The following is a 15,061-nucleotide window of genomic DNA, read 5'->3' as shown; positions in this document are numbered from 1 at the left end:
CAGAAATACTTGCTAATAAATTAATCTCGGATCTTTCTTTCTTTAACATTTATTCAACATATAGTTATTGAGCATTTAGTATATGCTAGTGGCAACCCACTCCAGTACTCTTGCCTGGAAAATCCTATGGACGGAGGAGCCTGGTAGGCTGTAGTCCATGGGGTCGCTAAGAGTTGGACACAACTGAGCGACTTCACTTTCACTTTTCACTTTCATGCATTGGAGAAGGAAATGGCAACCCACTCCAGTGTTCTTGCCTAGAGAGTCACAGGGACAGGGGAGCCTGGTGGGCTGCTGTCTGTGGGGTCGCACAGAGTCAGACACGACTGAAGCGACTGAGCAGCAGCAGCAGCCCTTGTGCTTAGATGGCAAGTGCACAGAAGGGAACAATACTATAGGGAATTTGTTCTCCTGAGGCTTATATTCTTGTTTGAGGTAAAGGGGACTGAAAACAAATGATAACTATGTAAACAAATACATAAGACAATCTCAGGTAATGACAAATTCTATCAAGAAAACACAAAAGTGAGTGTCAGCAACTGACAAGAGAAGCTAGTTTAGCTTGGGTGGTCAGAGGAGATAATTCCTCAGAGATGACATTTGCAATAAATATAAATAAAAAGCATTTCAAATAGTGGGAGGAGAGGAAAAAGAAAGTCCTATGTAAGTGATAGTGGATCAAAACCAGCTCAAACCTACAGGAAAAATCCCTGGCAAGTACTATCTTAATCAAGAGATGAATGTTAACATCATCAATGATGTCACAAGGATATCGGGTGATTCTTGATATAGTGTGACAAGATGAGTACTTCACCTGCCTGGAATTCTCTCCAAAGCCCATAGTCTCAATCTAATCATGAAAAAACAACGAACAAAACCAGATTGGGGAAAATCCTACATAATATCTGGACAATATTCCTCGATTAAGGTCACAGAAAATAAAGAGACTGACTGATGAACTATCACAGAGCAGAGGAAACTGGAGAAACATGACAATTAAATGCAACATAGAACCCTGGGTCAGATCCTGGAGCAGAAAGAAGACATTAATGGAAAAATTGATGAATTCCAAATCAAGTCCAGAGTTTGGTTAACAGTAATGCATGAATGTTTGCTCATTGTGGCAAATGTAAGACATTAACAGTGGAGGAAATTAGAAGAGTAGATCAGAAATTTCTGTATTATCTTTGCAACTTTCCCAGAAATCTAAAATTATTAATATAAAATAAAAAGTATACGTTAAAGAAAACTCAAGTGAACTGAATAATAATTTATGCATTTCATACATAATATCTCATGTAATACTTATAAAAACTCATGATATATATTATTCTTCTTTTTAAAGATGAGAAAACTGGCTTCCTGCAAGAGTGACATCTCCAGGATCTTACGCATTAACTTTCCACAGTTTGTTGCAGTGATTTGTATTTACTGCCTCAAATGTAGTAATACCTTTAAAAAGTTTGGAAACTCAGAATTAGGGGTAGAAAAAAATCATAAACTATACATTTAATTTTTATCTGACATACCTCCAAATTTTATCTTTCAGAAAGTTAGGTATGGTATGGGTTCCTGGGCCAACTGACTGAGCTAAATGTAGCATTTCTTGCACTGTAACACAAGTCAGTGTGATTGCTAAGACATGATCTTAACAGCTTCTTGCAGGGAAATGATTTTCCTCATTTGCTATTATACAAGGATGAGGTCTTGTGTTATACAACGACTTATAGTTTATAAAGTGCTTCTGGATAGTATCTCACTGATCATCACAACACTTCTTGAAGCAGTTAGGCTGGTGTTATCAGCCCCATTTTAACTAACTAGGTATTTAGTATCAGGAGATTAAAAAGCTGGCAGAACTGAGATGTAAACTTAAATCTTCTGATTGCAAATCCCATGACTAATTCACAAGACTCTGCTACCGTTGAATAGTGCTGCCTGAGGCTAATAAATGGCTGCACTACTATATTTTTAGCTCCTTCCTTTCTGAAAATAAAGGCTATTTGCTACTTCAGGTGGACTTTGAGAGAGAGATTAACTTTTTTACAAGATGCAGGGAGGACAGTTAGAAGTAGCTGTCAACTCACTGTTCATACTCATTAATTACCCCAGAAAAGACACTTCATGATTTTCTTGACTTGCTATGATTTCCCCCCTAGATTTCTGGTCTGGGTTCTAGTTTCAGCTCTGTCATTAGTACTCTAAGCTGGGCAAGTCTACTTTTCAGTGTTTGTGTTTCCATCTGTAAAAATGAGGATAATTGTACTCCTGCCAAACTGGTAAGGGGATTCAGTAAGTAGCATAGCAGAATTGGAATATGCTTGTAAAGTAGTAGAGAATTACAGAAAAAGTTCAGAAATATTTTATTCCTAAAATTTATCAAACTTAGGGCACTGTTTTTGTTCTGTAATAGTCTTAGTGATTTTCATATTCCCAACAGTTTTGTACAACTGTGTGTGTGTGTGTGTGTGTGTGTGTGTGCCCATTCAGTCATGTCCAGTTCTTTGCGACCCCAAGAACTGTAGCCTGCCAGGTTCTTCTGTCCAAGGAATTTTCCAGGCAAGAATACTGGAGTGGGTTGCCATTTCCTACTCCAGGAAATCTTTCCAACCCAGGGATCGAACCCACATCTCTTCCTTCTCCTACAATAGCAGGTGGATTCTTTATCTACATTTATCTCAATGTGACTTACAGGAAAAATAATTTAATGTCTAAAAAGGATGTACACTCCTCCAAGGAATAATGACACCATGTATAAATATTCAGAAAGAATTGAAGAAAATTCTCTGCATATTACAGTATAGTTATAACTATATAACTTCTTCTGAAATGGCCTACACATTATACTTCTCTATTTAGAATGACAAGGTCAATGTTTAGGTAGTTTTTGGAAGATGAAAGTCGGTGAACATGCATTATTACAAAGAAGGATAAAGTTAAAACATTATTCCTTTTACTCTGATAGTAGCTATATTACTGTTAATTGTGCTAACTTTTATGCTCTAGGAACTTTGAAGTTTTAAAAATTGTAATATATTTTGGCTTTTGAGCCTATCCTTTGTTATCTCTGCCCAAAGCAATTACAGAATTCTTAACTAGCACTGATAGCCTAAATAGCAAGCCAGCAAATCTTGTGAGAAAGGTTCAGTTAATGTAACAAAAATATCATATTATGGCAGCAGGTGGAAAAAGAAGGCAGGTTATAGAGTTTAGGAAAGAAAAATTGAGAAGACAAGGTTATTTCTCCTAAAAGACATCCCAAAGGATATATTTAATGTAGTAAATAAGCATACAAATAAAAGGACAGCTAATGAATGCCACACTTCTAAACAAACGGTTGTGGTTCTTTTGTTTCAACAATCACACGAAAGGTTCATAAGTTGTCTATTTATACTTAAATTTAAAACCAGGTCAAAATAGGAATTAAATGGTAGGGTCATTTAGGGATTTCTCTGGATGATGAATTGTAAGAACTGCATCTTGAGGATTGGTACTTATTTAATATCTTTTTTTAATGCTCCAGAAGAAAAAGCTTACATGAGATTTCCAAGTTAAGGAGACATTAAATGCTTCCAGCTGATGAAGAAATACACAGATGGGACTTAAAAAGAAGACCTTACAAGTCTGTGCAAGTGTGTAGAGAAGCAACATATGAGTTTTAACCCTGGCAAGAGAACAAAATATATTTAGGGATTTTAAAGATCATAAAGTATAAAAACGGAGGGCTCTAAGCTATCAGTTAATTAATTCAACAGTTCATTCAACAAGGTTGTTGAGCCCCGCCCCCATATATATCAGGCAGTGTGCTAAATGTTAGGCAAGCAAGATAAAGAGCTTACAGATCAGAAGGGGAAAACAAAAACTTTACATGTGAGTTAAAATAGAGTTATTGATAGCATAGAGGAAAGTTCTTCAGCTTGAGGGGAATTGAAGAAAATTTGTCAGAGGAGATGACTCTTAAACCGTGAGTAAAAATTATTCCTGTGAACAGTGTGGAAAAAACAACAAGCAAAGAAAACAGCATGTGAAAAGGCCTCAGGCATAACAGAGCAAGGAGCATGCATGCTACTGCAAGTAGCACTACAAGTATAGGGAAGCTGAGCAGGAATGGAGATGAATCCATCTAGAAAGGCAAGCAGATGCCATGCTAATGAACTGTGAGTGCAACGAGCTCAGATGTGTGTTCGTCAAAGATTGCCCTAGCCGTGACCATTTAGTGACTAGAGAGAATGAAATTTCAGTCAGGGAGACCAGGCAATAATCCAAGCAAGAGACAATGAGGGCCTAAATGCTGAACACTATCGCTAGCCTGTAGTAGGATGGATCCAGAAATATTTATGAGGGAAAAATGGTAAGACTTTGTGATACTTAGATGGGGGAGAGGAATGGAGGGATCTACAAGCATTTAGAAAATTGTTTCAACTATTGTGTACCTCATGATGCATTCACTAAGATGGAGAATATGGAATGAACAATGCATTTGAAAGAGTAAGGTAAAGTACATTTTGTTATCTACCAAATGTGAGATGCCAGCACAATATCCAAATAAAAATATACTATACATGGATTGAGAATTGAACAAGAAATAGAGATCTGTGAATCAGTAGCTTATAGTTGGGAGCTAAAGTCATGTGTGTGGAAGTTACAGGGCCTTCACCAGGATAAATGTTACAAAAAGGAGAACCTGGGAGTAATCATAAGTTGTTTCTTGAAGATGTAAAACTGAAAGTTTTCTGTGCTAGCCCAAAAAGCTAAATATGTATTGTAAATTAACAAAAACGGCATCAAAAGATATTGTACTCTCAAAAATAACAAAAAAGCAAGCAAAAACACATCCATATCTTAGAGCTTAGAGCCCCAAATACTATGGATAATTATGGTCACTAGATTCTAAAAAAAGAATTTAAAATTTTTAAAAAAGAACAATTTGGAAGACTGTATGACTTCTGTATGAGGGAGCTAAAAATATAGGGTCCGTTTGCTTCAAAAAAGAGAAATTTATATTGGAGTACCCATGATTTTTTAACAATATAGAAATTATAAATGAACTTTACAAATTACTGATGAACTTCTTTACTAAATATAGAAACAATAGATCAAGGAAGAAGCATTTTCAATTCTAGTGAAATCAATTAAAAATACATCTATTCATATTGCTGTCTCCCTCAGTTCATTGCACTTCCCTTGAATGCAAGCACTATAGCTTAGTTATTTTTTAATTCATTATCTAGCAGTACATGGCACATATAAGGATCTTAATCATTTTTTGAAGAAACAAATAGAAAAATGAGTAAGAAATAAACAAGAGGAAGTTATACTCAGAAAGGGTAAGAAACTTGGGATATGATTATTCCAAGAAAACAAATATATGGAAAGTATACATAATCCAGAGAGTCTAGACAAACTTGCACATGATAATTCTACAAAAAGCTAAAGAGTAAAATTAAATTATATCTATCTTTACATCAAATTTTAGTGAAATCCCTGATACAACTGCTTTGGAAAACTGATACTATCTACTAAAGTTTAATATGTATGTACATTTCCACAAGCCAACTTTGTTCCACTCCTGGGAGAAGATACACATTTATAGAAATATTTTCATGTTCACTAAAAGTCATATAAAATTGTTCAGAGAAACACTCTTCATATAGACCCAAATTAGGAGCAACCCAAAGTGATAAGAATGAACAAAATGCAGTTATATGCCACAATACAAAATATGGAATGAAAATACCAGACATAAAAGAGTACATATTAATATTATTTGAGTCTGTCTATATAAAGTTCAAACTCAGCAAAGCTAATCTATAATTTTAGAAATCAGAATAGTGTTTATTCTTTCAGGGTGATTAGAGACTAGAAAGGGGCATAAGGGATCATTTGAATTCCTGACAATTCGCAGTTTCTTGTTCTGTGTACTTTTTACCTTGGAGGTGCTATGTTTAGCTTGAAAAATTCATTGACCTGTATGTATATAAGCTATACATCTCATGAATGCATATTATACTTCAATTTTAAAAATTGGAAATAAAAGCAAAAATAAACAAATGGGACCTAATTAAAGTTAAAAGCTTTTGCACAACAAAGGAAACTTTAAGCAAGGTGAAAAACAGCCCTCAGAATAGGAGAAAATAATAGCAAATGAAGCAACGGACAAACAGTTAATCTCAAAAATATACAAGCAACTCCTGCAGCTCAATTCCAGAAAAATAAACAACCCAATCAAAAAATGGGCCAAAGAACTAAACAGACATTTCTCCAAAGAAGACATACAGATGGCTAACAAACACATGAAAAGATGCTCAACATCACTCATTATTAGAGAAATGCAAATCAAAACCACAATGAGGTACCATTTCACACCCATTAGAACGGCTGCTATCCAAAAGTCTACAAGCAAAAAATGCTGAAGAGGGTGTGGAGAAAAGGGAACCCTCTTACACTGTTGGTGGGAATGCAAACTAGTACCACCACTATGGAGAAGAGTGTGGAGATTCCTTAAAAAACTGGGAATAGAACTGCCATATGACCCAGCAATCCCACTGCTGGGCATACACACTGAGGAAACCAGAATTGAAAGAGACACGTGTACCCCAATGTTCATCGCAGCACTGTTTACAATAGCCAGGACATGGAAGCAACCTAGATGTCCATCAGCAGACGAATGGATAAGGAAGCTGTGGTACATATACACAATGGAATATTACTCAGCCATTAAAAAGAATACATTTGAATCAGTTCTATTGAGATGGATGAAACTGGAGCCCATTATGCAGAGTGAAGTAAGCCAGAAAAAAAACACACCAATACAGTATACTAATGCATATATATGGAACTTGAAAGATGGTAACGATAACCCTATATGCAAGACAGAATAGGAGACACAGATGCATAGAACAGTCTTATGGACTCTGAGGGAGAAGGTGAGAGTGGGACATTCTGAGAGAATAGCATTGAAACATGTACATTATCACATGTGAAACAGAACACCATTCCAGGTTCGATGCATGAGAAAAATGCTCAGGGCTGGGGCAATGGGATGACCCAGAGGGATGGGATGGGGAGGGAGGTGGGAGGGGGGTTCAGGATGGGGAACACATGTAAACCCATGGCTGATTCATGTCAATGTATGGCAAAAACCACTACAATATTGTAAAGTAATTAGCCCCCAACTAAAATACATTAAAAAAAAATAAAAGAAGATGTGGTATATATAGCCAATAAAAAATAATGGAATTTTGCCATTTGCAGCAACATGAATGGAATTGCAGCAGTGAAGTCAGGGAGAGAAAGATGGATATTGTATGATAGCTTTTATATATGGAATCTAAAAACTAAAACGAACTAGTGTCTGCTTGTATGCTAAGTCGCTTCAGTCGTATCCAACTCTGTGTGATCCTATGGACTACAACCTGCCAGGCTCCTCTATGCACGGGATTCTCCAGGCAAGAATACTGGAGTGGGTTGCCATGCCCTCCTCCAGGGAATCTTCCCAACCCAGGGATCGAACCTGTGTCTCTTATGTCTACCTGCGTTGGCAGGTGGGTTCTTTACCACTAGTGCCACCTGGGAAGCCCAAAACAAGCTAGGAAATATAGCAAAAAGAATCAGACTCAAAGATACAGAGAACAAACTAGTGGTTACCAGTGGGAAGAGGGAAATGAAGAGGGGCAGAGAGGGAAGGAGGTTAAGAGGTACAAACTATTATGTATAGAATAAAAAATGAGCTACAAGGATATATTGTACAACAGAAGGAACGGAGCTAATATTTTATAATGTCTATAAATGGAGTATAACCTTTAAAAATTGTGAATTACTATGCTGCATACCTGTATCATATAATATTGTATCTCAACTATATTTCAATTTAAAATAAAACAGAATTCTCTTAAAAAAAATAAAAATTGATATCAAAAATCAAACAAAACAAAAGTGTTACTAAAGCCAAGCACATATTCACTGGCATAAAAAGCTATATAGATCTGTCGTGTTACATTTCCCATGATATTACGGGAAGGATGAAAAAGTTGGATATGAAATACATTTGTAAGTATTTTCTACCCATTTAAGGGCTTCTGTTTGAAAAAGAAAAAAATCTAAATGGTTCAAAAATAAGAAGGGAAAGTTCCTATAACTTGGCCATCAGAAAGGGCAAAGCTAAAGGATTTTCACAGCAATTGATTCCATACACCCTTGAACAAACTCACATTTCAAAGGATCACAGAAAACTTCCTTACTAAGCTACATCCCTGCCCAAGTGGAATACCTCAGCAGATACCCTGCTCAACAAAGCAGAACTACATGCAAATTATTGTTTCTCTTCCAGGTGTTTAAATGAAATTTCTAGAGCTGACAAAACAACTCTGGTAGTAGAGGGATGGGAGCTCATAAAGAGCAGTTTTGTATTCTTAAGACTAAGAAGATATACAGCAGAAAAGTCTAGTGGATACTTTGCTATGTGGATTCCATTCTTGGTTGGCTTTTATCCCATCTTCTTTCTGCCAAGATGCTGCCTGCTAACTGCTTCACTGGACTGGGCAGCTTCATGTTCTATTAGAAAACAAAATAGTGCAAATATCTGCTAATTTAAATGTTTTTCCCCAGCATAAATTAGGAAGTGGATACTTAGCCTTAACTGAGCTAAGGGATATAAGATGGTGAAACAAGAACAGACTACAGAGATAAAAAGAAGGTTCTGAGGAAAAAATAAAGATTAAAAAAATGGAAGATTTTACAATCAAAACATTATTAAGCAGCAGAGAAAGACCTTCACTGATCTTCTATTCTTATTTCTCATTTTTTACTTCATGTTAATAGAATAAAATCAATAAAGAAGAAAATAAAAGCACTCTTCAAATTCAAATAGAAAACTGAGAAACCATATAATGATCGTATTGAGATATCCCCAAGGTATGTACTCTGAGCCATTAATGTATACCTTGAGTAGTTGAAATATACCAAAGTGAATATTAAAACTCCAAAGAAACCTCCTAGGAAAGCAATATTACTTAATTCTAATGCAGACTGTTGTGTCAGTTAAGAAAATGTATATATAAAAAGTTCAGAAATACACTGCATTCATTTTCTATCCATCTGAAAGAAATATAGTATGTATTAATCTATTATTTGCCTCAGATTTATATCTAAAAATAAATATCATCTGAAGTCATCTATCATATGATTATAGTAAAAGGAATAAGCAGAAAAGCATTACAAAGTGAACTACTTCAATAAGATCCACTTGTTGTGCTTCATGCTTCCCTTCCTTTTGTGTGTACACTTTATTACTTAATCTAATAAAAATTCAAATATCCATAAGTCAGAAAACTTTTCCTATATAGATTAATTAGTAACTGTGAGAATTATCTTGAATTTTAATATCTAGTCAAGGATCAATAATTATCATTATCTTTACAATTCCTTATATAAGTTTCTGTAACTCACTTGAGAGAAATAAATCACAGCTTCCCAAATATTCTGGTACATCTCAGAAAATGAATAGAGTTACTTAGTATAAATGGGATCCAAGCCCAGGGACATTGATGCAACTTCTTAGTTAATAATACTTTACATTCATGGAGTGGTTTATCCTGCTTAATATGTTTCCAGTTATTCTTTCACAAAGAATACCTTGAGAAGATTATAAAAAGTGCTATTACTTTTTAAATTAATAAAATGTTGTATTGCTGATTGTTTCTAGTAAATCCAACATTTATTAAATAGCTGTAATGTTTCCTACAGGGAAACACTCTATTTTCTCCCATTTAATGGCCCAATTATGAATAAGATCCAGGATTGGCTCCTATATTAACACTCTTTCTACCCAACAGTGGTTTTTTTTGTTATTGTAAGTAGCTTCATTATCTCTCACAAAGTCTGTCTAAGGACAGACTGTAGGTTCTGTTGGCCCAAAAGAAAATAACACATTTTAGGCATTCCTTCCTAACAAATAATTGTCACACCTAATACAACTCAGATAACAAACTTATTCCTTAACTCAATTTTAGAATAAGGCTGATAAGAAAACCTCAGGCCAAAATTGTAACACTATAAATTAAACTGTGATTGATCAGGTTATTTATTTTGCCAAAAAACATATTTGAAGAAAGAGTAAAAGTATCTTCTTGACCTTTATAATCTACCTTTGATAAAGGAATAACTCTAAACATAGCAACTTAGTAATGATAGCTTAATGATTGCTTTTCCCAGAGGTTAAAAAAAAAAAAAAAAAAAAGAAACTGTTTGGCTTTTTAGTTTAATTCAGCAGGCTTGAAACATCTGCTACAAGGTAGGACTGCAAAGCTAAGTCTATAAACTCAGGTGCTTATTTTAAGTGTGAAGCATGAGTAGCCCAGATGTCAGTCAATAGAAAGTGGTGAAGCTCTCATACACTAGAGAGCACCTAGCCCATTTAAAAACCATTCAAATCCAACTGGCCAAACAAACAACAACAACAACAAAAAATCCCTGACCTCTACTCTAAAATTCTAGCACAGATGTTTGTGTAAACCTTATGATGCAGCCTCCATGGTTTATATTTACACCATATGTGTATCTGATCTTGGAAGAGATTGGAAAGATGGATAATACATATCCCTGGGCCTGAGGAGTCTACCAAACACGAGGTGAGGCAAATGCTGAGCAACCCCAAGGCAGGAAGTCTGTCTCATAATGAAAACAGCATGAGCTTTGGGGTTACAATTCCAACACAAAAACACTCCAATAGTGGGAAATTTTGATTGTCATAACTAACCTTACTTCAGCTACAAAATGGGGATGATAATTCCTACCTTCCAGGGTATTAATGAGGTTACCTAATTTAATGTGAAATATTTTCTAGAATTTTCTTACATGACCTCTCTCTATATAGCAAACTATTGGCCATATTCCTTCCTTAAACGTTTCTCCTCTGTCCTCTTAGATGACAATGAATACTAAATTTAAGTTGACAGGAAGTGACCTCTCCACTGAGCTCCAGGAGAATAACTCAAGTTGTATCTCAAAATAAACATGTCCAAAACTGAGCCCATTGCTTTTCTTATACACACTCCCAAATATGTTTCTCCTTCAACATTCTCAGACTGAAGGGCCCCAATTCCCAACTTACTAACAAAAAACTTCAGAAAGTTAAGTTAGTGCTCTCTACATTAACCAATAATCAGATCTATGTGATTGAGGAAAACAGAAATAACTTAGGTTAATAATCTTCTTAAGTTTTAAGTATTCTCAGATGTTGATTTCAACAAAGTATTTATACAGTAGAATGGAACTAAGAGCTACAAGGAAATACAAATATAAAGTAAAAATAAGCACCCACTCTGAAGTCCTCCACTCTCTGAAAATTGTTAAATAATAATATGTTAAAATGGTGAAAAAAATTAGCGGGACAGATCAGAATTATTACAGGAACTGTAAAGAAAAGCAAGGCTCAGCATTAAAGAATCCACCTGCCAATGCAGGAGACTCGGGTTTGGTCCCTGGGTTTGGAAGATCCCCTGAAGAAAGAAATGGCAACCCACTCCAGTATTCTTGCCTGGGAAATCCCATGGAGAGAGGAGCCTGGCAGGCTACACTTCATGTGGTTGCAAAGAGTCAGACGTGACTTAGTGACCAAACAACAAAAAAGAAAATCATGGGTAGGTTAAGAACTTCTTCACTGAGAGGCAGGTGAGCATTTCAAATTTATCAGGTAAAAGAGGGTAAAAAAAGCTGACATAAAGTCAGTTGGCTCTTGAGAATTCCCTGGTGGTCCGGTGGTTAAGATGCTGTACTTCCAAGGCAGGAGGCATGGATTTGATCCATGGTTAGGGAACTAAGACCCCAAATGCCATGTGCTGTGGCCAAAAAATAAAAACCAATAATAACTAAAAATAAGTCAGTTGGTTCTCTAGTACGCTTCTCAAACATAGCATACCAAAACCTGAGCTCCTGATAATACCCCTCAACCCTCTACTCCCAGTATTCACCAGTTCAGGAAATGGCAATTCTTTCAGTTGTCTAGGACAAAAAACTTTTCAGCCTTTACTGCTGTTTCTTTCAAACCTCATATCTGGTCTTGTCAGCAAAATCTATCACTTTTACTTTCATTTATTGAGAATTTGGCATCTTATCACCTCTAGCAAGTCATCAGGTCACTGCTTAGCTCAAACTACCCTACACGTCTTTCTGATCTCATCCTTACTACTCTCCTTGCTCACTATGATCTAACAACATGGACCTCCTTGCTGGTTCTCTACAACTCGATGCACATCCCACCTCTACCTTAGGCCATCCCATCACTGGTGCACTCTTCTGGATCAGTGACTCGCTCATTCTCTTACTTTTGAGTCTTTTGAATCTTTACTCAAAAATCAACTTTTCAGCAAGACCTCCACCCTCTATCAAAAAATTCAACAATTTCACTCTCAATATGTCATACTCCTTCTCTACTTTATTTTCTTCATATTACTATTTATCACTAATACACTTTATATTATTACTATTTATCATGTTTGCTTTCTGTCTTCTTCAATAGAATGTAAGCTTCATGGGGGCACATGAAAGGTATTTGCCAAATGTTTATTAATGAATGAATGAACATCAACTCAAATTAAAATTTTGCAGTTACTTTGAAATATCTCACACATACAAAAATTATCCTATCACATATGGGAATAAAATACCAGAAAACTGTGTAGTTATACCTGGGAAGACAGATAAAGGACACAAAAATAGATAGCAAAAAAATTCCTTCTTCCTTTTCCCTTTTATTCCAGAGACAGATTTCAAAACAAGTTTACCCATATATATGTATTATGATTTACTTCTGAGTTTTACTTATGTCATATTTCATAGTTTCCAGAATGCATACAGAAAGCTTCTGAATTTAAAACATACTGGCTATGGCTGTAGTTGAAAGGTCAATTGAATATGCCTGTCTATTAGAAGGTAAGTTGTATTTGAAATCCAGATCCCTAACAAACAAAGATTTTGCCTTAAGAACTAGATAGTGTGACTGTAACTTCTATACAATGAGTATCCACTGTTTAGTTTTTGCCAGTTTAAATACTCACGTCTCTAGGAATGGCTGCAATCCACCCTGGTATACAAAATAAATTAGCATTCTTGCACTCTGGAGAAAAGTATGTGTTTAGCACCAAATGGAATCAGCAGATGCCTAAATACTCTTTTTTGCCTTGTTTCCATAATAAATACAACAGATGCAAAATGCTGAAATGTGGACAACTCCTAGAAGGATGGTGTTTTCCTCTAATGCAGAAATAAGCCATTCAAAAATGCATTCAATATTGCTCACAAGAATCAGCAACAACCACCTGGTTTATTTATTGCCATCAAGGTGATGTTATGACTAACTATATCACAAATACCTCTGTAGCACAAATGAAGCATAAGACTGCCTTGATATTTAGCATCACTAATTATCTTAGAACTAACATCAAAAAAAGATGTCCTTTTCATTATAGGGGACTGGAATGCAAAAGTAGGAAGTCAGGAAACACCTGGCGTAACAGGCAAGTTTGGCCTTGGAGTACAGAATGAAGCAGGGCAAAGGCTAATACAGTTCTGCCAAGAGAACACACAAGTCATAGCAAACACCCTCTTCTAACAACACAAGAGAAGACTCTACACATGGACATCACCAGATGGTCAGCACCATAATCAGACTGATTATATTCTTTGCAGCCAAAGATGGAGAACCTCTATACAGTCAGCAAAAACAAGACTGGGAGCTGAATGTGGCTCAGATAATGAACTCCTTATTGCCAAATTCAGACTTAAATTGAAGAAAGTAGGGAAAACCACTAGACCATTCAAGTATGACCTAAATCAAATCCCTTATGATTATACAGTGGAAGTGAGAAATAGATCTAAGGGACTAGATCTGATAGACAGAGTGCCTGATGAACTATGGACAGAGGTTCTTGACATTGTACAGGAAACAGGGATCAAGACCATTCCCATGGAAAAGAAATGCAAAAAAGCAAAATGGCTGTCTGAGAAGGCCTTACAAATAGCTGGAAAAAGAAGAGAAGCAAAAAGCAAAGGAGAAAAGGAAAGATATTCCCATCTGAATGCAGAGTTCCAAAGAATAGCAAGGAGAGATAAGAAAGCCTTCCTCAGCGATCAGTGCAAAGAAATAGAGGAAAACAACAGAATGGGAAAGACTAGAGATCTCTTCAAGAAAATTAGAGATACCAAGGGAACATTTCATGCAAAGATGGGCTCGATAAAGGACAGAAACAGTATGGACCTAACAGAAGCAGAAGATATTAAGAAGAGGTGGCAAGAATACACAGAAGAACTGTACAAATCCCAAAGAAAGGCAATGCCAAACAATGCTCAAACTAAGGCACAATTGCACTAATCTCACATGCTAGTAAAACAATGGTCAAAATTCTCCAAGCCAGGCTTCAGCGATACGTGAACCGTGAACTTCCAGGTGTTCAAGCTGGTTTTAGAAAAGGCAGAGGAACCAGAAATCGAATTGCCAACATCTGCTGGGTCATCGAAAAAGCAAGAGTTCCAGAAAAACATCTGTTTCTGCTCTATTGACTATGCCAAAGCCTTTGTCTGTGTGGATCACAATAAACTGTGGAAAATTCTGAAGGAGATGGGAATACCAGATCACCTAACCTGCCTCTTGAGAAACCTGTATACAGGTTAGGAAGCAACAGTTAGAACTGGACATGGAACAACAGACTGGTTCCAAATAGGAAAAGGAGTACGTCAAGGCTGTATATTGTCACCCTGCTTATTTAACTTATATGCTGAGTACATCATGAGAAACGCTGGGCTGGAGGAAGCACAAGAGGGAATCAAGATTGCCGGGAGAAATATCAATAACCTCAGATATGCAGATGACACCACCCTTATGGCAGAAAGTGAAGAGGAACTAAAGAGCCTCTTGATGAAAGTGAAAGAGGAGAGTGGAAAATGTTGGCTTAAAGTTCAATGTTCAGAAAACTAAGATCATGGCATCAGGTCACATCACTTCATGGCAAATAGATCGGGAAACAGTGGAAACAGTGTCAGATTTTATTTTTTCGGGCTCCAAAAT

At 36.1% G+C, this 15,061-nt stretch overlaps 1 protein-coding gene across 5 annotated transcripts in view; it reads right to left on the bottom strand.

Moving 5' to 3' along the window:
* CTNNA3 (catenin alpha 3) overlaps nt 1–15,061 on the bottom strand; it is a 1,864,976-nt gene that overhangs the window by 1,368,691 nt on the left and 481,224 nt on the right. The window lies entirely within an intron of this gene.

The sequence above is a fragment of the Giraffa tippelskirchi genome, chromosome 2, assembly GCF_054371585.1.
Source record: "Giraffa tippelskirchi isolate mGirTip1 chromosome 2, T2T-mGirTip1v1.2.pri, whole genome shotgun sequence".
Classification (NCBI taxonomy): domain Eukaryota; kingdom Metazoa; phylum Chordata; class Mammalia; order Artiodactyla; family Giraffidae; genus Giraffa; species Giraffa tippelskirchi.
This window is presented reverse-complemented; position numbering and strand designations above follow the sequence as displayed.